The sequence below is a fragment of the Lissotriton vulgaris genome, chromosome 4_1 (assembly GCF_964263255.1).
Source record: "Lissotriton vulgaris chromosome 4_1, aLisVul1.2, whole genome shotgun sequence".
NCBI lineage: Eukaryota > Metazoa > Chordata > Amphibia > Caudata > Salamandridae > Lissotriton > Lissotriton vulgaris.
The window spans coordinates 313,437,632-313,463,753 of record NC_141691.1 but is presented as its reverse complement, the minus strand read 5'-3'; the positions used below and the strand labels follow the sequence as shown (position 1 = coordinate 313,463,753).

Genomic DNA, 26,122 nt, shown 5'->3' with positions numbered 1-26,122 from the left:
CCATTGGGCCAAATTCATCACCGAAAGGCAACTGAAGAGAAAAGTGTGTTTTTAAAAATACAACATACAAAAAATGTCACCCAGGTCATGGTCCTGAGAGAAACCTATAAAGGTCAGGTTCTAAATTCATAAACACTTCCAATAATGAGGAGTTGGTACAAATCTATAGAACAAAGGGAGCTTGATGAAACTAGAAAGAATAGCCGGACCCCGCTTTAAAGCTCATACAAAGGCAGTTTCCACAACCCCTAGTTTTTTTGTGTAGGAGTATAGAGAAAAGGTATAAAAACGTACTCCTTGAATATTAGAATTAAGAACTGGGATGAGATTAATATTGACATTACTTGTGATGTTTTTGTCTAAAAAGAATTATTTGTATGTACTTTGTTATGATTTCAATGTATGATTTGAATGCTACTTCTAGTTTATTCACGTCTGTTAATTTTTGTGCTGGCCTTATGAAGCAGCTATCGAAGTCTCACAACTAGTTCTAGGTTCCAAAAGTCTATGACCTGTTGATTTTGAATGCAATTTTTATTCATTTGTGAAAATTGTAAGAGAATAAACATGTGGCCATGCTAATTAAGTTTTGTGCCCACCACACTGAATCGAATGTGTTGTTAATCAATGTCAGGAAAGGTAAATCTTTTTTCAGGAATTTACAGTGGCCTAACTATACCTACAAAATATCGGCCAACCCCCTTAGTAAATACTACTTTCTAAAAGTGTCATTTTCAGAATTGCAATTTAAAATTTGACTGCATTATAAGTTAGGATTTTAAATTGTGATTCCAGAGATACCAAACATGAACTAGTCACCCCTTCCCATTTGGAAGTTACACTTATAAAATGTACTTTTTAATGCCATGGAACCTAGTACGTTCATATATCAATGTACGACTCATCTCAAGGTTAAATACATTTGAGCTAATTTAAGAATTTACAGACAATACATCTTTGAAACACCAACGTAAGAACCATGACTCTGACTTATCTGGGATGGCCAACATTCTGAATTCAAAAGCAGAAAATTGCTAATTAGAATGGAAAAAAGCCAACAAAATCTGTGGAGGACATATTTTTTTTTCGGAGGGGGGCCACGTGGCCCCCCTCCCGGGGGGCCACTTCTGGCCCAGGGGACCCCATCCACCGGGGCCTGCTTTTCCTCATTGGGGGCCAGGGGGCTCCCTTGCAGAGACGTGTAAAGAGGCCACACCTCTTTTACACCTCTCTGCAACGCAGCCCCCTGGCGCACACTGGAGGCTCCTGGTGAGCTGGTTGGCCCCCAGGGACCCCCAGTATGCAAGGGGAATTAGTTCCCCTTCTGAAAAAGCACCAGGGGGCTGCGTTGCAGAGAGGTGTAAAAAGGGCCGTGGCCTCTTTACACCTCTCTGCAACGCAGCCCCTGGCGCACACTGGAGGTTCCTGGTGGGCTAGTTGGCTATCAGGGACCCCCAGCATGCAAGGGTAATTAGTTCCCCCCTCTGCAAATGCGCCAGGGGGCTGCGTTGCAGAGAGGTGTAATGAGGCCATGCCCCTTTTTACACCTCTCTGCAACGCAGCCCCCTGGCGCATACTGGAGGTTTCTGGTGTGCTAGTTGGCCCCCAGGGACCCCAAGTATGCAAGGGAACTTAATCCCCCAACTTAGAACGCGCTACGGGGCATGTTTACACAGTGGTGAAGGTAGGGGGCGGGGCTTGAGGTGACATGTGTGCAAACACGCCCTGTGGCGCGTTTTAGGTTGGGGAATATATTCCTCTCCAATCCAGAGGTCCCCTAGGGGCCAACTAGTCCAACGGGTACCTCTAGTAAGTGCCACAGAGCTGCTTTGCAGAGTGTTGTAAAAAAGGGTCGTGCCCTCTGAACACCTCTCTACAACGCAGCTCCCTGGCGCAAACTGGAGGTACCTGATGGGCTAGTTGGCTCACAGGATTGAAGAGGAATATATTCCCCAACCTAAAACGTGCCACAGGGCGTGTTTGCACACACATGTCCTCAAGCCCCGCCCCCTACCTTCACCACTGTGTAAACATGCCCCGTAACCAGTGGTCGAAGTGGGGAAAAAAAATTAGGGGAACTGTGGGTGGAGAATCAGGGGGCGGGAATAACCGAAGATTGAATCAGTGGGCGGAGTCAGAGGTGTGGCTAGAAATAGCAAAACATACCAATTTTTAGTACGTTTAGCATTTCACTGACCCGTTACAGCTTATAACGTTATTTAATTAAAAGAATGGATATGTTTATTTGAGGTTTAATTCAGGAAAAAGCAAACACTCATAGGGAATACAGGTTTATGTAAAGCATGTGAAATATAAGCCTTAATGCTTTTACGCTCATTGTTCAGAAATCCATGATTATTTTTTGTCTCAAACATTGAGGTCATGAATGCAGGGCTCCTCCTGTACAAATGTGTTAAGCAGGGCTCAGAAGAGAAAGGCACTCTTCAGGAGAATCTAGACTCACGGAAACCCACAAAGGCTCCTTCTTATTCATGTCAGCCAGCTAGCTGCTCAATCATAATATAGCCAAAAGAACAACTGGTGGGCAGAATGCAGACCAATATCATACATTCACCCCAGTGCAGAGAGCTGGGCCTAAATCCATTGTTTATTTGCTCGCCATTCCAGTTTGGACCCAGCCTTATGCAAATCAGTCTTGATCCTGCGCCCAATGAGAACAGTCTAGCCCGAACTGCCAGGCCAGGTCCTCCCTGGACTGGAAACAACATCCTAGGACCGGTGTCGGGCTTTCAGCCCTCATCAGCCAGGATAGCCTGATTCCAGTGGCATGGAGAGCATGGGACTCATGTCTGAGCATACCTGTCCCACTCGGGGTGACAAATGCAAAAAAAACAATTGATGGACAGAATGCAGAACAATGTCATACATTCACCCCAGTTCAGAGATCTGGGCTTAAATCCATCGTTTTTTGCTCACCATGCCATTCCAGTTTGGACCCAGCCATATGCAAATCAGTCTTGATCCTGCGCCCAATGTGAACAGTCCAGCCCGAACTGCCAGGCCATATGTATTCAAGTGTCCTTTCATTCGGGAAGTGAACACAAAGCAGTACCCACTGAACTATACACATAACATATTGCTCTTTGATATGCATGGTACATGTTCTTTGCAGCAGGCATATTACCCCTCTTCACTACCTTAGATGAGTAAAACAGCCACTAGACAAAACATGCTCCCATCTCTCTCCAGCAGGTACATTGATTACCAAAGTTATCTTGGCACTTGTATTGTTGACCGAAACCTGCTGCATATACAAATAAGTTTGCAGTGTTTTTAAAACTCCTGCACTTGTACAAAACCTGTCCCCCCAAACTAAACTGGCCCCCTACCCTTCCAGTCGCCATGGGAAACGCCTGCTCCTGCCCTTTCACTGCTCCTGTCTAGTCAGTACTCCTGCTCATGCTCGATCAACACTCCTGCTTCGTCAATTCCCCCGCCCCCTCCCTTCTCCTGGCCCGTCACTTCAAGTTCAAGTTCAAGTTTGACATTTATATAGCGCACTACTCACCCATAGGGTCTCAAGGCGCTTGAGGGAGGTGGGGGATTACTTATCAAATATCCAGGTTTTGAGTTGTTTTCTGAAGGAGAGGTGGTTTTGGGTAAGGCGAAGATGGGTGGGGAGGGAGTTCCAGGTTTTGGCCGCAAGGTAGGAGAAGGATCTTCCCCCCCATGGTGGATCTGCGGATGTGTGGTATTGTGGTGAGGGCTTGGTTGGACGATCGGAGTTTGCGGGAGGGGGTGTAGAAGGAAAGGCGTGTGTTGAGGCATTCGGGTCCAAGGTCGGATAGTGGTTTGTGTGCGTGGGTGAGGAGACGAAACGTTATTCTTTTGCTGACGGGGAGCCAGTGGAGGTCTTTCAGGTGACTGGAGATGTGAGCTCTGCGTGGGACGTCTAGAATGAGTCTGGCTGAGGCATTTTGGATACGTTGGAGCTTTTTCTGTGATTTGATTGTAGTTCCGGCATAAAGTATGTTTCCGTAGTCTAGTCTGCTGGTGACCAGTGCGTGGGTGACTGTCTTTCTTGTTTCGGTGGGGATCCATCTGAAGATTTTTCTGAGCATGCGTAGAATGTTGAAGCATGAGGAAAAGACGGCGTTGACTTGTCTGGTCATCGATAGGGTGGAGTCTAGGATGAAGCCCAGATTCCGTGCGTGGTCCGTAGGTTTGGGGGCGTTTCCCAGAGCCGGTGGCCACCATGAGTCATCCCAAGCGGAGGGGGATGATCCTAATATGAGGACTTCTGTTTTGTCCGAGTTCAGTTTAAGGCGACTGTTCTTCATCCATTCGGCCACTTCTTTCATCCCTTCGTGTAGATTGGTTTTGGCGGTGTTTGAGTCTTTGGTGAGGGAGAGGATCAGTTGGGTGTCGTCTGCGTAGGAGATGATGTTGAGGTTGTGTTTGCGAACGATGGATGCGAGGGGGCTCATTTATACGTTGAAGAGTGTGGGGCTGAGTGATGATCCTTGTGGTACGCCGCAGATGACTTCGGTGGCCTCTGATTTAAAAGGGGGGAGGCGGACTCTCTGCGTTCTTCCAGCGAGGAATGAGACGATCCAGTCCAGTGCTTTTCCTTGAATTCCGATGTTGCTGAGGCGGTGAATAAGGGTGCTATGACAGACTGTGTCGAAAGCTGCAGAGAGGTCGAGAAGGATGAGGGCAACTGTTTCTCCATTGTCAGGTAGTTTTCGGATGTCGTCTGTTGCTGCGATGAGGGCGGACTCGGTGCTGTGTTTGGCACGGAATCCGGATTGTGATATGTCGAGGGATTTGTTGGATTCAAGTAAGGCGGCGAGTTGACTGTTGACAGCTTTCTCGATGACTTTGGCAGGGAATGGGAGGAGCGAGATCGGTCGGTAGTTTTTAAGTTCATTGGGGTCTGCTGTGGGTTTCTCCAAGAGGGCGCTGAGTTCGGCGTGTTTCCAGCTTTCCGGGAAGGTAGCGGAGTTGAAGGAACTATTGATGATGTCGCGAAGGTGGGGAGCGATGATGGAGTCTGCTTTGTTGAAGATGTGGTGGGGGCATGGATCGGTTGGTGATCCTGAGTGGATGGAGTTCATCAGGCGGATGGTGTCTTCAGTGGTGACTGGTTTCCAGTTGCAAAGGTTGTTAGGAGGGGGATTAGGTTTTGAGGTGGGTGGGGTGGTCTGGTCACCCGACTGGTTGATGAAGCTGTTGTGAATGTCGGCGATTTTGTTGTGGAAAAATGATGCTAGGGAGTCGCAAAGGTACTGGGAATGAGTGATGTCATTGGTGCCGGCTGAGGGGTTGGTAAACTCTTTTACTATGTTGAACAGTTCCTTACTGCTGTGGGCGTTGTTGTCAAGTTGATCTTTGAATGCTGTTTTCTTAGTGGAACATATTAGTTGATGGTGTTTACGGGAGGCGTTCTTGAAAGTGGCTAGGTTTTCGGTGGATGGGTTTCTTTTCCAGGCTTTCTCGAGGGTGCGGCATGTCTTCTTGGATTTTTTAAGTTCATCGTTGAACCAGGGGGCTTTCTTGAGGTTTAACTTGGTAGGGTTGTTTTTTAGTGGTGCTAATTCGTCAGCGCTGCGGGTGATCCATTGTGCAAGGTTGGTGGCTGCTTGGTTTGGGTCTGATGAATAGGCAGGGGGGTATTGGTGGAGCGATGTGAGAAGCTGGTCGGTGGGGATTTTGTTCCAGTTTCTGCGGGGAATTTGTTGTGGGTGGTTGTGGGTTGTAGTCTTTTTGTAGTTGAAGTGCACGCAGCTGTGGTCTGTCCAATGGAGAGTTGTGGTGTGGTTGAAGGAGATGTATTTACTGGATGTAAAGATTGGGTCGAGCGTGTGTCCGGCACAGTGGGTGGGGGTGTCGACAAGTTGTTTGAGTCCAAGATTTGCAAGGTTGTCCAAAAGGGTGGTACTGTTGTTGTCGTTGTTCTTATCCAGGTGGAAGTTGAGGTCGCCTAGTAGAATGTAGTCCTCGGAGGGGAGGGCGTGTGGGCTGATGAAGTCAGTGATGTCATCACAGAATTGTATGCGGGGTCCTGGTGGCCTGTAGATGAGGGTGCCTCTGAGTGTGGTCTTGGGGTCGATGTGGATCTGGAAGTGGAGGTGTTCGGCGGTTGCGAGGTTGTCATCGGAACTGGTTGAGATGCGAATGGTGTTCTTATGAACTATGGCAATGCCTCCTCCTGTTTGGTTGGTGCGGTCCTTACGGATAATCTCTTAGCCGTCAGGGATGGCTATGGCGATGTCGGGTGTTGAAGAGGCGTTCATCCAGGTTTCTGTGAGGAAGGCGACGTCCGGAGCTGTGGTGTCAAGTAGATTCCAAAGTTGGATGGCATGACTGTGGACAGAACGGGTGTTGATAAGGATGCATTTCAGGTGGTTGGAGCCGGTGTTCTGTTTGGTGATTGTGGATTTGGTGAGGGTCCTAATGCAGGCAAACTTGCAGGAATTGCAGGTGAAAGGTCCATTGGTGAGTCCAGGAGCGGCTTGGTAGCAGTTTGGTGGTCGGCCGGGGTTAAGGGCTGAGAGGGAAGAGGTGTCGTATGAAATGCGGGAGGGGTGGGCGGTGTGGGGGCCAGGGGGTCTGGGGGCCCGTCACTTCTCCTGCTTCTCACTTCTCCTGCCTATCACTGCTCCTGTCCTGTTCACTGCTCCTGCCCTGTTCACCGCTCCTGCCCTGTTCACTGCTCCTGCCCTGTTCACCGCTCCTGCCCCGCTCACCGCTCCTGCCCCGCTCACCGCTCCTGCCCCGCTCACCGCTCCTGCCCCGCTCACCGCTCCTGCCCCACTCAATGCTCCTGCCCTGTTCAATGCTCCTGTCCTGGTCAATGCTCCTGCCCCATAACCTCTCCTGCCCGTCACCTCTCCTGCCCGTCACCTCTCCTGCCCGTCACCTCTCCTGCCCCGTCACCTCTCCTGCCCCGTCACCTCTCCTGCCCCATCACCTCTCCTGCCCCATCACCTCTCCTGCCCCATCACCTCTCCTGCCCCATCACCTCTCCTGCCCCATCACCTCACCTACCCGTCACGTCACCTGCCTGTCACTTCTTTTGCGCGGTCACCTCTCCTGCCCTGTTGCCTCTCCTGCCCTGTCGCCTCTCCTGCCCCGCTCACCGCTCCTGCCCCGCTCACCGCTCCTGCCCCGCTCACCGCTCCTGCCCCGCTCACCGCTCCTGCCCCGCTCACCGCTCCTGCCCCGCTCAATGCTCCTGCCCTGTTCAATGCTCCTGTCCTGTTCAATGCTCCTGCCCCATCACCTCTCCTGCCCGTCACCTCTCCTGCCCGTCACCTCTCCTGCCCCGTCACCTCTCCTGCCCCGTCACCTCTCCTGCCCTGTCACCTCTCCTGCCCCGTCACCTCTCCTGCCCCGTCACCTCTCCTGCCCCGTCACCTCTCCTGCCCCATCACCTCTCCTGCCCCATCACCTCTCCTGCCACATCACCTCACCTACCCGTCACATCACCTGCCTGTCATGTCACCTGCCCGTCACTTCTTTTGCCTGGTCACCTCTCCTGCCCTGTTGCCTCTCCTGCCCTGTTGCCTCATCACTGCTCCTGCCCCATCACTGCTCCTGCCCCGTTCACTGCTCCTGCCCCGTTCACTGCTCCTGCCCCGTTCACTGCTCCTGCCCCGTTCACTGCTCCTGCCCCGTTCACTGCTCCTGCCCCGTTCACTGCTCCTGCCCCGTTCACTGCTTCTACGCCCTTCACTGCTCCTGCGCCCTTCACCGCTCCTGCCCCCTTCACCGCTCCTGCCCCCTTCACCACTCCTGCCCCCTTCACCACTCCTGTCCTTTCACCGCTCCTGTCCTTTCACCGCTCCTGTCCTTTCACCGCTCACACCCGGTTACTGCTCTAGCTCATGGCCCGTCACCTTCTCTGCCCCGTCACCTCTCCTGCACCGTCATCTCTCCTGCCCAGTCACCTCTCCTGTCCAGTCACCTCTCCTGCACCATCACTTCTCCTGCCCTGTCACCTCTCCTGCCCTAGTACCTCTCCTTTCCTGTCGCCTCTTCTGTCCGGTCACTGCTCCTGCCCAGCTCACTTCACTCTGTGTACAACATTGACAAAGGTGTCAAGCAGTGCTGGCTGGTAAAGTTTGAAAGTGGTGGGGTGTAAAATGAAGACACCAATTATCAATTAGTGAGCAAACATAAGTAGGCATAAGCTAAAGAGGAAGGGAGGCATGGTATATTGTTGACTGGACAGGATAAGCCTGGTACCAATAGTGTAGCGTAAAATGAACAGTGTTATTAAACAAAAGAGAAAAAGTTAAAAAAGCTTGGTGCTGGGTACTTTTATGATACGTCTTATGGGTCTACCAGCATAATACTCTTGACAGGTCAAAACGTGTCATTGCTAGCTCTTTCAAATTATTCACAAAGAAACATTATTTTGCACTTCATGTGTTTAACGCAGTTCTCGCTCTTTTGCTCTGCAAAGCGATGAGAAGAAAGACTTTCAAATCACGTCATTTGAAAACACACACACACAGCCATTTAACATTTCAGCCAGGGCAATGCCAAATACTTTAAACTCACCAGGGCCTGCATATGTTGACTTTCAGCCAAGCACAAAAAGACAGTAAAAAGGTTTGCATGGCGTTCTGCAGTCATACAGACAATTCCAACCCTTCTCTTATAATGGTGTACAGATTCCTCGCTGTACTCCTGGCTCTTCTAACGCACCTCCGCAGGTTGCTAAAGGAAACAGCAGGCTGCGCGCACCACGCGGTGGCACTTCACCAGTGCATCTGTTTCTAAGTTTTGAAACCCATTTCACTGGTGAAATTAAATCCTGACTAGAATAAATGTTAGCGTACAGCAGCACCATGAAGTGAGAGAAGGAAAACAGACATAGTGGCTGATATGTAGTCACTATGGTAACACGTAATTAAATTCGCACATGTGAGCTCCCTACTAAAAGTATGTGCCAGGAGTTGCTGATACAATTGTGCCACAGCATCCTGTCTGCAAGATATCGACGGAGCTCACTTGGGGAGGTTGATCGGTGCTGAGGAAGTTGTTTTGCAATCACCTTCGGATAAAGTCTGCGCTACATAAAAATGCATTACATTAAAAAAAAGATCGTGAAGATAACAAGCCACGCATTCACACTTATCTGTAGAACATTAACAGCGCCAGGGGCTAGATTCCGGGGTTGAGTTTGCCGCCTCCATCCACTAACTACACACACACTCACAACTCGTCACAAGATAGCCACTGGTGTCAAGTTCCCCACAGTACCCTGCTTGGAGAAAGCTCATCTCTAATCATCAACTCTAATCTCAGGGCCACTTGATATGCTAAAGGCAGAGGGCGGCGCATTGTCATTCGAAAGAGGTAATCAGCCTCAATCGGAATGACAATGGGCCTCCTCGGTCTGTTTGAGTTCAGGGAGGGACTGCTGCAGCCTCTGGAGTTCACAGAGAAGTGCGAGCAGCCCCTGGAAGCGAATGAAAAAAGTTTTAAAGTTGGACTAGTCTTGCCGTCCCGGGACTCTTTTTTGAAAGCAAGAAGTAGGGGATCGGACTGAACAATTTTTTAGAAGTAGGGGCACGCCGTGCCCACCGATTTTTCCCCCCCCCCCCCACTTCTACCACTGCCCGTAACGCGTTCTAAGTTGGGGGATTAAGTTCCCTTGCATACTTGGGGTCCCTGGGGGCCAACTAGCACACCAGAAACCTCCTGGGGCCCAGGCTACCTGCTCCTCCCACCAGCCCACGAATAAATTTGCGTAGCTGGGGGCGAAGCAGGAACCCATGGCCGTACCAGACAATTGGCAGTAGATGATGTCCTGAAAGAGAAAAATGTTATTATGCAAGCAAAATGCAATTAATTCCAATAACATTTTGTTATGCATTGCATATTTGAGTTCTCTTTTGTTTAAGAAGTATTCCACTGCATGGAGTCCCTGTTTGTGGTCTATACAAGTGTATAAACTTGTAATGTCCAATGTAATCAGTACATATGATGGTTGCCAATCCAAGAGTTCCACTTTCTCAGTCCCATGGAGGAGATGATGGGTCTCCCTGGGGACCCATCATCTCCTCCATGGGAGGACTGACCGAGAATCTCTCTAAGTTCCTAGACCACCATCTGTTCAGTTTTGTATTGTCTTTGAAGTCATACATCAGAGACACTACGGACTTCATTGAAAAAGTGGAACTCTTGGATTGGCAACCATCATATGTACTGATTACATTGGACATTACAAGTTTATATATATATATATATATATATATATATATATATATATATGTATTCACTAAGATACACTTAATAAGCCAGCTAAATTGTTTTTAAAAAAACATCCATTAAGACACTTATTTAAACATGTATTTTTCCATCGACCTTTACATATACATATATAAAACATACTTAATTTTCAGAAAGACACACATTCACTGGATGGTGTCATCAGTGATGTCATGAGTGATGTCACTGACCATGTCATGAGTGATGTAATATGTGATGTCATCAGCAGTGCATTACACGCGCAAGTTATAGTGAGTCCAACTAACTATAACGTGGAAATTTCATTGGTTTTATGTCAATAAAATTTCCTGCTAACTATAACTGGTGTGAAACCTATGGTTTTTTCAGTGAATTTCAAAGGTTTTTTTAATGCTAATTCCTAACTAAAAGTCTCCCTTTATAAGTAAGACTGTTACCGCTCTAGTTGTTCTTTAGAACACTCTAGTACATACTATCATTCGGCTATAGTTGCGCTACATCTGGCTGATATTTGGGCTACATTTGTACTTTTTTGTCTCTGGTGGCCATCTTTGGGCTACATTGGGCTACATTGGGCTACATTGGGCTACATTTGGGCTACATTTGGGCTCTAACATATATAAAGCCCAAATATAGGCCAATATATATTTTTTAAAAGTTAATTTTCTTAAAAACTGGAGCATATATCTTGAGACATAGCTATCAATTTTTCTTTTTTTTAAAATAAATATTTTATTTATTTATTTTTTATCTTGGAGCGCTTCCGGTGCGCGCCCCGGTGAGCGCCCCGGAAAAGCTTACTATTTTGAAGCGCCCCGGTGTGCAAACCGGGAAGCGTCCCGTTAGCGCCAAAGTCGCGATCGAAAACAACATCGTGACGCGTCGCGTAAGCGTGACGTATCGCGTAGCCGCGTGATGCATCTTATGACGCGCTGCGTAAACGCACCCGGAAGCGTTCCACGGCGCGGCCCGGAGCACGTAACGTATGCGCGCCGGAGCGCGTAACGTAAGCGCATCGGGTCATGTGACCTGAAAATAACACTTTTCATTGGTTTAGAACTTTTTTTGTTCCCAAATGATGAAAGCCTCCACCTTTTTTCCTCACTCTGACTTTCATCTTTGTGAGAGGAAGACCTGTTTCTGCTTGTTCAGTCAAGGCATCTGTAGTAGCTGCAGCTGGTGGACCCCCACCACCACCACAACCACCTAGGAAGGAAGGACCACCTGCACAGTTCCTTCCAAACCCAGAGGAAGAAGAAGAAGAAGAAGAGGAGGTAGAGCCGAGGCAGTTCATGCGTGAAGAGCCCCGGCAATCCCACCGCTTAGACCATTTTATATGGTAATTTTTTTCTTACCCTCGAGGGCAAAAAAAGGTCAATGCCCGGCTGGTGACATGCCTCATTTGCAATGCAGTTCTGTCCCGAGGCACAGACAAAAAGTATAGTTTTGGAAACTATACTATGCAACGCCACATGCAGAGGTGGCATCCAATCAATTATAGCGTTGCTGAGGTGCGTCACCTCCAGGATAACCCACCAACTCCTGTGGCCAGTACATCGTCACAGGAAACTCTATCGGGACCAGAAGCGAGGGAGACGGTCCCAAATATTCAAAACAATTTTTCGCACATGAAGCTAGTGTGCATTTATTGTGGTGCACTAATTTGTTATGGGGAGATGAGTATCATTTTAATTAATAGAGCATTTGAAAACCACAAGTGCTCGAAACGCCCAAAGAAGTAATTTTATTTTTTTTGCTCCTGTTGAGCCCTTTCTAATGCCTGTTTTTCGTTGTTCCCCCCCAAAAAAACAAAAAATATATAAAATTGTTCAAAAAATACAAAAAAATAAAAAAATGTTCAGAAAAATAATTTAAAAAATATAAAACAACAAAAAGAATTAAAAAAAGTTATTTTCAGAACTACCTCCCATTTATAAAATATTGCCAACATTTTTTAAACTCTGGCATTCTTTTTTCTCTGTTGTGCGCTTTCCGGTGCGCTCCCCGGTGCGCGTACCGGGCACTCCCCACGCAAAAATGGGAAAAAAAATATTTATTTTGCCCCGCGGGGCCCTTTTAAAGCCCCCACATCAAACCTAGGGGGTCAGGGAGGGTCTACTCTGCCCCCTTATGGTCAATTCCCCCTTTGTTTTGGCCACCTCTTGTGTCTCCATCCTACCGAGACACAAGATGGCGGCCGCTCCGGACTGTTTCGAATGTTTACAGACAACCAAGAACCAATCAGCTTTCCGTGCACAAGTCGTGTGGCGTGCCCGGTGCGCTCCCCGGTGCGCGTACCGGGGCGCTGTCATAGATATATATATTTTTTTGAACCTAAATTACTCAAAATCCACTGGAGCACATATCTTGAGACATAGCAAAGGCACATCAGGCTACCAGTCCCTACAATTTTGCCAAATTTGGTGTAAATCCATTCAGCCGTTCGGGCTAAAAGTGAGGTTGACCGCCCTATGGAAATTAACATGGGGAAAACGCGTTTTGGGACCCCCCTTTTATCTCGGCCCCCGCTTGACGCATCCCCCCCAAACTTTCAGGGAAGGACCGGAGCTGGACGAGGCCATTTTGAGGAAATTTTCAGGCAGATTCGTCAACCGGCGCCAAAGTTAATCCAAATAGAATTTTGAGATTTAACATTGGAAAAAATCTTAACTATAACTACCTACTGGCGACCGCCAGTAGGTAATATATATATATATATATATATATATATATATATATATATATGAAACCAATTTTTCCAGCCACCTCCGGCGCAGAAATCAAGCCCACCAGTCGGACATCAGAGGACACATGTTTATTTCAGCAGGCACAGCGTTACCGGTTTCGACTTCTTCAGTCTTAATCATACGCACCCTTGAGAGAGCAGGTGAGCAAGGTTCATATATACATCACTTAGCCAAAAGTGAGGAAGGACTTTCGGGTGAATTTCACGACGATCTTTTCAGATTAAACTTCCTTAATCTTCCGCTTTTTCTTTCTTTGCCTCGGCCTCTGGATATTTTTACAACATTTCTTTTCCGTTTCTCAGCAGGATTGCTTGTAATTATATAGTGTTTGAATGTCTCTCCTTTGGCTCAGTGATCAGTGATTATCGGACTTCAAGTCCCATCATTCCACACATTTATTAATTGGTTCACCCGGAAAGTCACTGTTCTCCATATCTTTTTCGTTAGTGTTTGATGATTTGTCTTTTTTATATCTTTTCTTTCCTTGCGCACTCCATTCTCCCAAGTGCCCACAGTTACACTAAACAGTGGGCGTCTTGCTGATTCTCAGTCCCCCATAGTCTGACCGTGCAGGAAACAATATCCCGCAAACCTTGGTTGCACACATGAAAGGCCAAATGACACTGGCCCGAATACCTCCTCCGGATCAGTGGCAGCGCCTCTCGCATACCTCAGTGGTAATTACTTGGCTGAATCCATCCTTCCGTTTGACGTGTGCAGCTGGCGGGTATTCCCTATTGAATGTATCCATAACCTTCACCATATATATATATATATATATATATATATATATATATATATATATATATATATATATATATATATATATATATATATATAGCGGCCTAAAAAAATAATAATCTTGTTCTGCATATGGCTGGGCACCGATTGCAGAGATTTTGACCATCTTAAGGAGTTAGGATTCTTGAATTTAGAAAATGATTTTAAAAAAATGAAACTCTCTCAGATTTCCTCAGTAAGTGTGCAGGAGCGAATGTGGTTTAATTATAAACCATTTACAGCAGAATCTTTCAACATTTTATTTCAGGTATAAGTTGATTTGATTTTCCATCAAATAGCTTGAGTGTGTTTTGTTTTGTGAAATCTTTTTATAAATGAGACTTCAGTTTTTACATGGAATAATCGTAGATGTTCTCCGGCACATCCAATGTCTTATTTAATGCACGGAAGGATTTCGGAGCGATTGGCACTGTTGTAGGCAAGTACCTACTGCAACCTGACACCATTGATTTACATTTCAAGCAGCGGTGCGCTTTCATATTCACTTGTGCAGAGAATTCGCTTAAGAAGCTGATAAAGGGAATTCGAAAAGATTGCACATAAGTATCTCAGAGTGATGACCAGAGAGGAAGCGCCTGTACGTGGCCATCTGCCAAGAGCCTGCTGCAGTGTGGAAATAATTCATTGCGATCATAAGAACACTATTATCTAATTTTAGCTCCTTGTTCCAGCGCAGTGTTATATTTGTAAAATGAGTTCTTTGAAACCCAGTTTCTCTTCCAGTTCTCTGAGAAGAGGGCACTATCCTCTTATTGTCAACAGTGCTCGAACCCATAGTCATGGATGCACACAGCATGTTCGAGTTTCACCTTTACCAGGGGTACACACTTTCTTTGTCCGTTCCCTGGCCCATGTCACCCTCTCAGACCTAGGGTTCTCTTCAGGACCACTCAAGGGTGCTGGCCGGCATCCCACGAACAATGCTTTAGACCTTACATCTAAGGGTTTTCTGCCCCCCCCCCACCTCCCAGGGGTGGCTCTAAGCTCATGGCGGCCCAGGGCAGGGAGTGTAGGTAGGGGGCCCCAGAAGAGGCGGTCCGGGCGGGGCGGAGCCCCCCACCCGGAGCTCAGGAAGGTGTATTAATAAAACATTAAAGTGGAAGAGAGCCGGAGGCTGCCAAATCCCTGCCAGGGGCCGCCACGCATATATGTATCAGTCCTCAGTGGATTATTATATTAAGGATATATATTTGCGTGGCGGCCCCTGGAGGTTGGCGGCCCTGTGCAGGTGCACAGCTTGCAGATGCCTAAGGCCGCCCCTGTACCTCCCTGCCCCTACCCCTTTCCATCAGAACAGGAAGATTACTATGTATCTTGTCATCCTCCCTATCACTGTATGATGTCACTCTTCTTGACTAACAGATGCCTATTACATATATACGGGTGCACCAATTCTCTCTGTTTAAAAATAAACAAATACAACACAAAAAACCTAATTTCTACATCGAAAAGCCAAGAATGGCACTGATTAAATAGGACTCCACCTTGAAAATATTTTACTGACAAGGATCCGGAAATGACTAGAAACATGGACACCCATATACATTACATGGTGAAAACGTATAAAAACATCAAAATAATAGTAGCACCCCAAGTAAGTTTTAATCCTGGTATGTTCCCATCTCAATGATCAAAAATCCCTCCATAAATCAGTAAATAAACGTATTTCCTTGTTTATCTGGAAATGCAAAAACGCTCTGATCTCGCTATGCAAACTAAAAGCAAACACAATTCAAGGATGTTTACGACTACAAAACTTTACACATTTCCGTACAGCATTTCTTGCTAGAAAAGCTACACGATGGCTAAACATAGACTCCTTAAGTTGTCCCCCTTAGTTGACCTAGTAAAACCCCTACCCATGGTAAGCATACACACATTGAAACATCTAAAAGAGATCCACTTGTTCTAAATTCGAAAATATACAATGAAAGCCATTGAAAACCTCCTTGACAAATGCTTCAAGAATAAACCACCAAGATCGGATATCTCATCGATTTGGCTTAACCCGCTTATTAACCTGAATCAAAGATGGCTTTTTGGGAAGAATGAGCATCCGCCTGCATTTTATCTCTTAAAGGCCATTGCACAGTGAAACATCCTCTCTCCTTTATGTAATGCCATCCCCCTCTTCCCCCTCTTCTGGATATGCCATCCCCCTCTTCCCCCTCATCTGGATATACAAACCCTCATAGCGCGGGGATGCCTTCGGGTCACCAGGCGCTTTATAAATCGCCAAATAAATAAATAAATAATAAAACTTTGCAATGCTACATGAGAAATTCAATCTCAAGGGTTCCAAATGTTTCTAACGTTTTAGAAACTAACAGTTGCAGTTAGAAAATTAGTAGACACTCGCATCTCAAATTGTATTCTATTTCTTCAAACCCTAGTAAACAAAGGTCATATTGTAGCTATATTATATAACTTTTTAGACAAACATACTACTTCTAATAATATATAAAATAAATGGAATGAATCCTGTACCCTTAGCAATCTAACTCTATCTACTTGGGAGGAAAAACGGAAGTCACTCATTTTGTACGGAATATCCCCTTAACTTTACCAATGTAAATATTGGACCAGCTATAATTATTTCAGGATTCCATTGTGGCTGCACAATTTTGGGTAAATCAATTCTTTGTTGGCACTGTGGCGACTCACCAGGTGACATAGACCATTTACATTTCTACTGAAAACACATTTTCTTGTACTGAAGGAATGATAAAAATACAATGAATGTTATTTTCAACATCAATCTAAATATGAATCATGCAATAGTTACTATAGAGCCTCTGACAATTTTGCTAACCCAAACTTATCACATGGGACTTCGACATAGTAGATCTAAATCCAGCCTCTAAGACTAGTAAAATAGTAATACCATATCCCACCCTTCTGTTACATAATGGCAATTTTGATGCAAATACCACCGGCTACTATTATGGAATAAACTAGATCTATCCCTTGAAAAGATCAAACCTTCATAAACACTTACCTGGTCTGGCTTTTCCTTTAAATAAATGGCCCTCAGTGCAATGTTTTACTTCATCTAATGCATCTCTGCCTCACCTCCTACTGTCTTACCTCTTTTCCTTTCTCAACACTCTTTGTTCCTATGTCTTCCCCCCTCTTCTTCATCCTTTTTCCCCAGCATGACCTAGAAAAACCTACTTGCATTCCACATGTAATACATGCTGTATGTTTTCAGATATAAGATATCCTTATAGCCTCAAATAGAGTGCCATATCGACCATTAAACGCCCACTCCAGCCTTAAAGGTCTGAGCCGAAGGCGAGGGTCTTCAACAAGGGAGTGGACCTTTAAAGGCCAAACTATCCCAGCTATAGCAGGCTATACAGCTATTGGAATATTCAGCCCCACGAGGGAAGAATGTTTTAATTTGAAAACCAAAGGCTTCTCTGTGCCTGTGGAGGTTAAAATTCCCCTCTGCTCCAGAGCCTTTGTTCACAGCTATTGCTGTGAATGTTCTACACTTAACAGCCCTGTTCAAAAGAGATGCCAGTTCAAGCTGCTGACCCAAGCGCACCCAACCAAGGACCCGCCTACATTAACCACTGCCTGAACTTTCACCAATCGTCAAACATACTACGCTGCTTCCTGTCACTTGCCCATACTCCCTGCATTTACCGAAACAGAAGTAAAGGACGCTCCTTCTCTCACATTGCAGCAAAGACCTGGAACAGCCACCCACGCACCTCTGGACTATCACCTCACTTCCGGAATTCCGATTGGCCCGATTGTTTGAATAAGCCTCTGATACCTATCGGGTGCGCTTTATAAATCTTGATTGATTGAACAGCCACGCCCAGGGCCAGGCTGTGATGCAGCGCTACTCTGGAAATAGTTTCTAAAACCATATCACCTTTCCCTGAAGTACTAAATCATACATTTACTCGTCAATGGGGCTCATAACACTGCGAGTTACTTACAAACGCTTTCATCCTACTTCATGGATCGGTGAGATTCAAAGGAGAGCTGCTGTATCTTAGCGGAGTGTCTAAATTAAAACTGAATATTTATACTATTTACACCTGCAGTTTAAATGAGTTTACCATGGTTTTTATTAACAAGACATTTATTTAGACACACCACCATTAGGAAAATGGTGGTGGAAAATAAAAAGACCAGCTTAATTCTCCATTTATCTCATTTTTATTAAAAGCAAAGTTTAGCTTGTCTAACAGTTTATTCGCTTTATTTATTTCTTTATTCAAAGTAACTTTTAAAAGAATTTTTTTATTTCAAATAGTCATTTTAATTTATTTTAAAGATTCAAAAATAGACATTATTACATAGAATTCAGAACACAAGCATTCGCAAAAGACAGATAGTTCCCAAAATAAATTTTCTCCTAACTTCCCTAACTAATAACCTCATCTAAAGCTCCGTTCTCACTCAAAGAAATAAAACATTTATTCAAGAAAGTATTACATCTCCGGAAAATCAGCATTCCGACAGCATCTCAGGAGGAAATCGAAGTGGAGTTTTTTCTTAAGGAAAATCATGACTTTATATACCTTTTTCACTAACATTATTTATCTACAAAAGTAACTATCAGCACAAACTCGGATTCTGATGGGACAAATTTGGGGTGGATGAGCATCCCCTCATCATTCTAACATTCACATTCCGTTGTGTCCGCTGAATTTTAAAGAGTCCTTTGTTTAAGAAAGTCTTTGGCCTAGTCACATCCTCAACTAGTAACTCCATGAACTTTTCCCACGTTCAGTAACTCAAACGTCCATTCTTTTTGGCAGTCATCAGGACTTCCAGGGCATGTTGTCCTTGAACTGGCAGCTCACATTCAAACTCTGACTTGGGCTGCGCATGCTCAGTTCGTCTTCTATTCACAGTTAATAAAGCAGCCATATTTTCACTAGACTTCACAGGCCAGAATGGGAACTATCATAGAAACAAACACAAATAAATGTTAATTATGGAACTATAGCCCTTCTGTTTACCTCCCCCATACTAAGGTTTCCCTGTTAGTCATTACCTAGGAAACAAGCAACATTTATGCAATTTATACTCACTTATCCTCCAGTTTCTGCCACAAATATATGCACAAAAAGCACATTTATGAGGCTTTTGTTTATTTAGAAGCTTTTGCATTATTTCACATAACGACAACAACATTAATTAGTTAGTTATATTTTCGGCGTACAAGCAGATTAGTATTCTCACGTGTATTTGTGTGCATTCTATACTATGTTGATTAGTAATTTCCACACCATGCAATTAATAAAACTTACAGTTATGCAGAAATTAATTCACAAGGGATATACAACATTTTGTTTCTCCACCTCGCTCCATCAACTCCCTCCTTTGGTGATTTTATCACCAAATATCTCCCAAAATTTTGCAAATTTTTATCAAAACATGTTTTGAGTTCTTCAGATTAGTATAGTTTATACTTTAGTATCTTTTTCTCTGGTTTCTTTAAAGACCTTTTCTCGAAATTTCTCCATCTCTATATCACCGTTTTCTCTTTCTCGTTTTTCTTGAATTGCCTTCTTTATTGACTTTCTAACATCATTCCTTCTTTTTTTATGTATGCAACATAATCTCATCATCAAAAACACTAATACTATTATTGTTACTGGAATTAGCATTTTACCTAAAATTGAGCTACCTATTTCTTGAAACCAATGTAAAACTGCTGAAAGACTTTTACCAAGTTGTCCAAGAACACCCTCAAACTCCAGTGGTTCAATTTCCCTATGCAACTCTGTAATGTTCGTAATGTACTTTTCAATGTTTTGACTTTTTTCAGGAATGTAGGTACAACAGTGCTGTACCTTCAAAATTCGACAAACTCCTCCTTATTTTGCTAATATTATATCAAGAGCAAGACGATTTTGCATTACCATAGCTCTCATGGCAACAATTTTGGTGTTTACCATTAAAAATCCACCGGCTATGTCTGTTGACAAACGATCTACTATCGTTGACAATCTTCATATTCGATTTGCATTAAAAGATATTCCCACCGCTGGTATCAGTGCTCCAAAAATATCGCCTATTATTTCTATTACACTCTCTCTTTTTCTACGACTTAAAGATTTACCTATCTCATGTATTCCATTTGTACCCCTATCTGCAGGAAAGATTTTTGGAAAGACAAGACCCACGTAGCATGTCCCATACCAATGGACCGGTAATCTATAGTAAGCTTTGTTCCCACAGATAAAATATATACCTGGAAAAACTGGACCTCAACCTCCTATAATTCTATAAGTGTCTTTACATTGACTCGCCCCCACAAAATAATTGTCATACATAGTTTTGTCTCTTCTTATACAGAATTTCCCTAACAGTGGAGTATCTATATTTATAGCCACATTCACATTTCTATCATCAATGTTTTCATCTTCAAATGTCCAATATTTGGATTTTTCATGCTTTACTTTTTCACTAAGTTTATAAGCAATTCTTCTCTCTTCAACCGTATCTAAAAATGCTTTCTCCTCAACTCTCATTTTACATGTCAAATTATTTTCAAAGGCGTACTCATGGCTCAATTCATCTATTTCCAAAAATAATTCTCCCATTACTTTGGCGGGCTTCATTCTATTCAGGGCATTAACAATTTTTAACTTAGCGAAAACATCATCTGAATTTGAATATTGATATTCTAACTTTCCTGTTTGATAAAACAGGCTTGCAATCACACTACACGTGACACCATATGTAAGTGGAAGATGGTGACATGTCACCCCTTCTGAAACCGAGGCAGGTAATTTTACACAAACGTAACAGTCACTGGCATCCATAGTCTTAACATATTCAAATAATAATCTTGTATTCTAAGTATAATCACTAATGGACCTATCCTGGTGCATTTCTGGTCTATATACAGGCTGTTTGTTAGACTTTGATTCCACTTTTTGTCCACTTGGACTCCCATTATGTTTCAATTTCACTAAGTTATCCAATAGCTAAGATTATCCATATCAATATTAGGAATCCTGTACACATCAAACGTGATCTACACCATTTTCTAAAAATACAACATTTCGTTGTGTGATCTCTGCTAGACATTTTTTTTTACACAGCAATTTTTCTAACAATTTCTTTTTCGACCTTTTGTCACCTGTAGATCTTTCACCTTTAACTTACAATGTTCTTATCAGGTGTTCAAGTTTTTTTTCTTTCTTTCACCTTTTACCTTTGACCAATTGTTACTTTTCACTGTGATCCAATTACTCACTTTTCTCACTTGACTTTGGGCAGCATAAGTTCTCTTGGCTACTGTTTACTTCTTCAATCGTAGGTAACACTATGTATGTCCATTCAGGTGATTTGTACTTCTGATTTGGTCTTCTCACTCTTTTTGGCATTTGGACAACTTCTATTCTTTTTCCCAACGACTCCTTTTGACTGGTTATTTCATTTACTTGATCTTCTGGCTTTCTTTCTTTGTTAACCAGTTTAAATCTCAGTCCATCATTACCTTTAGGCCAATTATCTCCTTTGCAAACTCTTTTTGTCTTAGGCTCCGTGGTGTTATGTTCCACTCTCCTAGTCCTTTTTCTTGAACTCTTTCTTAATGGAGTTTCATCTTCACTGTCGTCAGTTTCACTTTCAGTCCCTTCAACAGCTTTATTTATGACAAACTTTATAGTGTCTTTCTCTTTTTCAAGATCAGTCTTCTCTTTTGACAGTTCTTTCACTCTGTTAGGAACATCTCCATAGCTGGTACTTGGAATCTCATCCTTATCGTGAGTTATTTCCTTTTTTCCAGTTTCAGGATTTTCCTTCCTGCTTTCAGAGCTTTCAGACTGTTCTTCAGTATTTTCTTGATCACCAGTTTTATCTCCACATTGCTTAGTGTCCTTATGGGTGTCCGTCTCTACTAATTCTCGATCTTCAGATTGATCTTCAGAATTTGGTATTTCGATAGTTTCTCCTTCTCCTTCGGACGCAGAGCTAGCATCTGATACTTCCAGATGTCGTCGTTCTTGTCGAGCTTCAGTATCTGGACTTCTCTCTGGTTCACCGTCAGAGTCCGAATCAGTTGTGCTTTCACCTTCCTCGTTTGGATTCTCAGGTTCAGGCACACAAATGGTGTGGCTTGCATGCACCCATCTTTTCACTCCGGCACATTTAACTGCAGTGGTGCTGACCAATATGACTTGACTTGGTCTCTGCCAACGAGGCACCAGTTCTTCTGCGATGTACCTTTATCTGAACCCAATCTCCAGGAACTAGATCATGAGCTGGATTTTTCTCTTTCGTGTTTGATTCAGTTCCCACCTGATGGAACACAGAAGTCACCATGTCAGACAGGTTTTTGCAGTAATCCAGTATGATGTCATCATTAATAGTTAACAGTTTATCAGCTGGTACAAATGCTTGTCTCATCACCCTGCCCATTAAAATCTCATGTGGACTTAATCCAGTCTTTCTGTCAGGTATGCTCCTCAAGGTCATCAAAACAAGTGGTAAGGCATCTAGCCACTTTAGTCCTGTTGCCAAACACATTTTTGCAATTCTGTTTTTTGTTGTTCCATTCACTTGTTCAACCACTCCTGAAGCCTCAGGTCTGTAAGCACAATGCAGTTTCTGACGAATGTCCAGTGCTTCACAGGTCATTTGCATAAGTTCATTCTGAAAGTGGGTTCCACGATCAGTTTCGATCGTCACTGGAAATCCGAACCTTGGGATTATTTCACGTAAAAGCAACTTTGCAACAGTTAGCCCATCATTTCTCCTCGTGGGGAAGGCCTCTACCCATCGAGAGAAGAAACAAAGGATCACTAAAATATATCTGAGTCGGTTACAAGGTGGAAGTTCAATAAAATCCAATTGCATTCGAGTGAATGTACCTCCCTCCCGTCCTATGGTTCCCAAACTCACAATTATGTTTCTGTTTGGATTAAATTGCTGACATACCAGGCATCTCTGGCACAGACTTTCAGCAATCATCCTGAACTTGGGATTGTACCACGTCTGTCTACATAGGTGAAGCATGAGCTGGACCATGATACATTCAGGCCATGGTTGAAATCATGCTATCGGGCATTACTGGTCTTTCATCTTTGTAAACCCAAATTTCATCTTCCTCTCTTTGTCTGCACCTGCTCTTAACCAGAAAATGTTCTCTTCCTCATTAGCTTCTTCCTGCATTTGCCTCACTTCCTGCCAAGTTTCAACTACTGTGGTTAGCATTAAAGAACTTGAAACATGCTCCTATTCCCTGTCCCGATTGATGGATGCAAGATTTTTAGCACAGTATTTTGCAATCTACATACCTGTTACCTCATGTGATATAATCATCCCCCCTCTTGTGAGCTGCACACTTCACCACAGCAATCTTGTCAGGCAATCGAATTGCATCTATCAACATTCTCTCAAACTCGGCATTACGTATTGGTGATCCTGCAGAAGTCAAATAACCTCTTTGGGACCATAGCTGTCAGTAATCATGGACAACTCCGAATCCATACTGACTGTCAGTCACTATGGTAACCTTAATTTCCTTTCCCAGTTCACATACTCGAATCAAAGCAATCAATTCTGCTATCTGAGCAGAACGAATTCCTTTCAGACTAGATGCTTCCAATACATCTGCCACCGTGCATGCTGCATATGCTGCACTCAGAACACTTTCATTTGTTCTCAGACACGAACCATCAACAAACATCACGTAATCTGATTCAGGAAATGGCTCATCTCTGATATCTGGTCTTGGTTTGGTACAGTATTCAAGAACATCTAGGCATTTGTGATCAACCTAATTTCTTACTTCAGTTTCCATGGTATCGGGCAATAACGTAGAAGGATTGACATTTACACATCTGGAGATTATCACATTTTCTGCTCACAGAATTACCTTTTCGTACTTTGTCATCCTATTGTTGGTCAGATACTGTGTTTTTGTCCTAGTGAGATGAATCTCCACAGAATGAGGTACATACACTCTCACAGGAAATCCCATCAATATTCCTTCACTTTGTTCTAGACTTATGCTTGTAGCTGCTACTGCTTTTAGACAGTTTGGCAATGCCTTTGCAACTGAGTCCAAAACAGCGGAGAAATATGCAATCAGCTTTCTCAGTTTTCCATGTCTTTGAATTAGCACTGACAAGGCACATCCTTCTCGTTCACTGCAGTACAGTTCAAAATCTTTTTCATAAATTAGGCATCCCTAAAGCTGGTGCTTCACACAAGCTTTGTTTTAGCTGTTCAAATGCTTCCATCTCAGTTTTGGTCAGAACTATAGGGTCTCTGATATCTGCTCTGGTTAGTCTATGTAATGGTTTTGCTATCAGTTAAAATCCGCTAATCCACTGTCTACAGTAACCTACTATTCCCAGGAACATTCTTACTTGTCTTTCGGTTTTTGGTGGCTGCATTCCTTGTATCATTTTAATTCTTTCTGCAGTGACTTGTCTGATTTCTTTGGCAATCCTATGACCTAAGTATTGCACTTCTTTCTGACAAAATTGTAATTTAGATGGAGACACTTTATGTCCCTCTTCTGCCAAATGATTCAGCAATGCAATAGTATCTGTTACACATGCATCTTTTGTCTTCGATTCCACTAGGAGATCATCAATGTACTGAACCAATAAAGACTCTCCAGGCATGCTCAAAGTTTCTAGTGATTTCTTTAGCAACTGATTAAAGATAGTTGGACTTTCAATGTACCCATGAGGAATTCGGCACCATGCCAGAATGCGATCTCCGAACCGGAACGCAAAAATTGGCAGGGTTTCTGGGTGCAATGGAACTGTAAAGAACGCATTACACAGATCGATCACAGTGTACCATTTTGCATCATGGGGAATTTGGTATAAAATTACTGCTCGATTTGGTACAATTGGACAACATGGGACACCTATTTTATTAACCTTTCTATTGATAGATGCAATTCAATTGCAATTTGCTTGGCATCAATTTTCTAAGGTCCTGTACAATCCTAAATGTTCCGTTTTGGCTTTTTCAATCCCATTATCGGTGAATTACTAGGACTACTTTCTATCTCTCTCATTATGCCTTGCTTAATCATTTTGTTTATCACTGGAGTTATTCCTTCAATTATTTCTGCTGCCATTTTGTATTGGGGAATGTCCAGGCAACTCACACTTTCCTTTATAGAGACTTTATTAATTCAATATCTTCTCCTGTGAAATCCCACACCTTTTCTTTCACTACCTTTTTCAATTCATCAGGTATTTTTTCACAATCAAACACAGGAAACAACTTATTTTGTTCTACCTCAATCATAATTGAGGTAGAAATTACTGAGGGCGAGGCGCCACGGCGGACACGCCCACCTCAGCTGGCCACGCCCCCTCCTGACACTATAAAGTGCGCGCAGCTGGAAAGCGCGTCACTTTAATCCAGGAGTCTCCTGAGGCGGAAGCCGGGAGTGAATCTGCTCATTTTAAAAATTGTGTTGTGTGATACCTTGTACTTTTAAGACCACCTCCCTGTGCACTAAAACAGCGCTCCTAGCGCTGCAACGAACGCTACCTTTCGCCATTACTGAGGGCGAGGCGCCACGGCGGACACGCCCACCTCAGCTGGCCACGCCCCCTCCTGACACTATAAAGTGCGCGCAGCTGGAAAGCGCGTCACTTTAATCCAGGAGTCTCCTGAGGCGGAAGCCGGGAGTGAATCTGCTCATTTTAAAAATTGTGTTGTGTGATACCTTGTACTTTTAAGACCACCTCCCTGTGCACTAAAACAGCGCTCCTAGCGCTGCAACGAACGCTACCTTTCGCCATTACTGAGGGCGAGGCGCCACGGCGGACACGCCCACCTCAGCTGGCCACGCCCCCTCCTGACACTATAAAGTGCGCGCAGCTGGAAAGCGCGTCACTTTAATCCAGGAGTCTCCTGAGGCGGAAGCCGGGAGTGAATCTGCTCATTTTAAAAATTGTGTTGTGTGATACCTTGTACTTTTAAGACCACCTCCCTGTGCACTAAAACAGCGCTCCTAGCGCTGCAACGAACGCTACCTTTCGCCATTACTGAGGGCGAGGCGCCACGGCGGACACGCCCACCTCAGCTGGCCACGCCCCCTCCTGACACTATAAAGTGCGCGCAGCTGGAAAGCGCGTCACTTTAATCCAGGAGTCTCCTGAGGCGGAAGCCGGGAGTGAATCTGCTCATTTTAAAAATTGTGTTGTGTGATACCTTGTACTTTTAAGACCACCTCCCTGTGCACTAAAACAGCGCTCCTAGCGCTGCAACGAACGCTACCTTTCGCCATTACTGAGGGTGAGGCGCCACGGCGGACACGCCCACCTCAGCTGGCCACGCCCCCTCCTGACACTATAAAGTGCGCGCAGCTGGAAAGCGCGTCACTTTAATCC

At 44.3% G+C, this 26,122-nt stretch overlaps 1 protein-coding gene and 1 pseudogene across 2 annotated transcripts in view; one reads left to right on the top strand and one right to left on the bottom strand.

Annotated features, from left to right (window-relative positions):
- Positions 1-26,122, top strand: part of MCF2 (MCF.2 cell line derived transforming sequence) — an 870,271-nt gene that overhangs the window by 55,629 nt on the left and 788,520 nt on the right. The window lies entirely within an intron of this gene.
- On the bottom strand, positions 21,235-22,610 carry LOC147718688 (uncharacterized; annotated as a pseudogene).